The sequence below is a fragment of the Opisthorchis viverrini genome, assembly GCF_000715545.1.
Source record: "Opisthorchis viverrini unplaced genomic scaffold opera_v5_71, whole genome shotgun sequence".
In the NCBI taxonomy this organism is placed as follows: domain Eukaryota; kingdom Metazoa; phylum Platyhelminthes; class Trematoda; order Opisthorchiida; family Opisthorchiidae; genus Opisthorchis; species Opisthorchis viverrini.
This window is the reverse complement of record NW_008751727.1, coordinates 487458-489071: the sequence shown is the minus strand read 5'-3', so window position 1 is coordinate 489071 and position 1614 is coordinate 487458.

Genomic DNA, 1614 nt, shown 5'->3' with positions numbered 1-1614 from the left:
TTCAGCGAATGCCTTTGTTATGCATGGTGAAAAGGGACCAGAAAACATCATGAGGATAGATGCCAAAAAAGATTTGGGCATCTGGGTCTCCTCAAAATAGTCCTTCTCACTACAATATGAGAAATCCGCCCAAAAGGCATTCGCCATTTTACGGATGATCCGACGCACCTTCTCCCGTATTACTCGCATGGACTTCCAAATACTCTATGGGGCCTACGATCCTGTGTATCAATCCGTGAATCCGTGACATTGAGTACGGACGTTAAAATCTTCTATGTAGAAAGGATCTTGTGGATTTATAAGAGCATATTTCGTTTATTGTTAGTAAGCAGCGAGGAGCGTAAGGCTCCTCGGTTAGATGACTGAGAGTCAAATAGCTCAGCGACGTGTATTTGTGATGTGGACAGGGGTTAGGGATGGACACCGGTGGACACCGAAGTGCACGGGCAAATGATACTTCCCAGTTGCCCAGGCCGAGGAAGGGGGTTTGGTGGAGGTAACTAAGCTTGAGCACTTGGCTCAAAAGTCTGAGCCACAAGGCATTGGGAGGACGCGGGGTTTCGTTCGGGCAACCTAACTCAAAAGTCTGACCCACGAGGATGCGGACAGTAGGGTTTTCCTCGAGGAACCTTCTTGGAGCCGCTGACCCAATATTCTGACATACTCGGCTGCAGGGGGATTACCTAACCCGAACACGCAGGGAATAAGGCATTACTGTCCAATTCCTGAAGCGGCTACATACAGCAAGTGCCTCCTAAGCAGTACATGTCTCTTTGGTTTTAAAAATATTTCGACCGTATTCGATAATGCGCCGGTGGTCACGATCAATCGTTGGGCGATCGGAGTGTGCGGCCTTTAGAGCCGACCTTTTCTAACCCGTCCTTCCTCGGGGGAGGTCAGCGTCACTGCTTCCATAAATATGGACATGCTGGTCACCTGGCGGACACATCCTACTGGCTTTACACTCCTCTCGCAGAGGATAATACGACTTTGCCCCCCAGACCACCTCGTAGCACGATTGCTCTTAGTATATGGTCTCGCTGCTGCTTTTTGTCCTTCCTGGCATGGTTGCACCCTGTGGAACGAAGTTCCAGCCGGTGTAGTCCGCGAGGTCATCGCAGCGCTCAAACCAATGCCGACCGTTTGTTGCAGGTCTTTCTTCGCTTCCAATTTTAAGTCATCCTCGACGGATTTCGAGTGTCTTCTTCCATAGAAAGTCAGTTTACCCGCGGAATAAACCCGGAACGCTCGGGTGGCAGTCGAGCGTGTTAGGGTTAGGTCTTTTTAAACAAATCACAGAATAAGAGTAACTTATTAGAACGCTCAAGCTCATTCAATATCTTTTGTGTGTTCAAGCGCATGAACTTGTGTTTGTTTGTTACATTCATCTCACCAATTTTCTGATATCAAAACTTTATTTCGCCATCGACCTTATGCAAAAGTGGTGTACTTTTATGGTCTCAGCATACAATTATTTGTGAATGAGCGTCTGCTACCGGTGAATCTATATTATGTGAATTTTTTTACTTTGATGAAACCGACTAAATACCCGCTCCGGACCTTGTTTACCCTCCCGGAGGTCCTTGTGTTTAGCATCACCCGAAGATTTAGCAC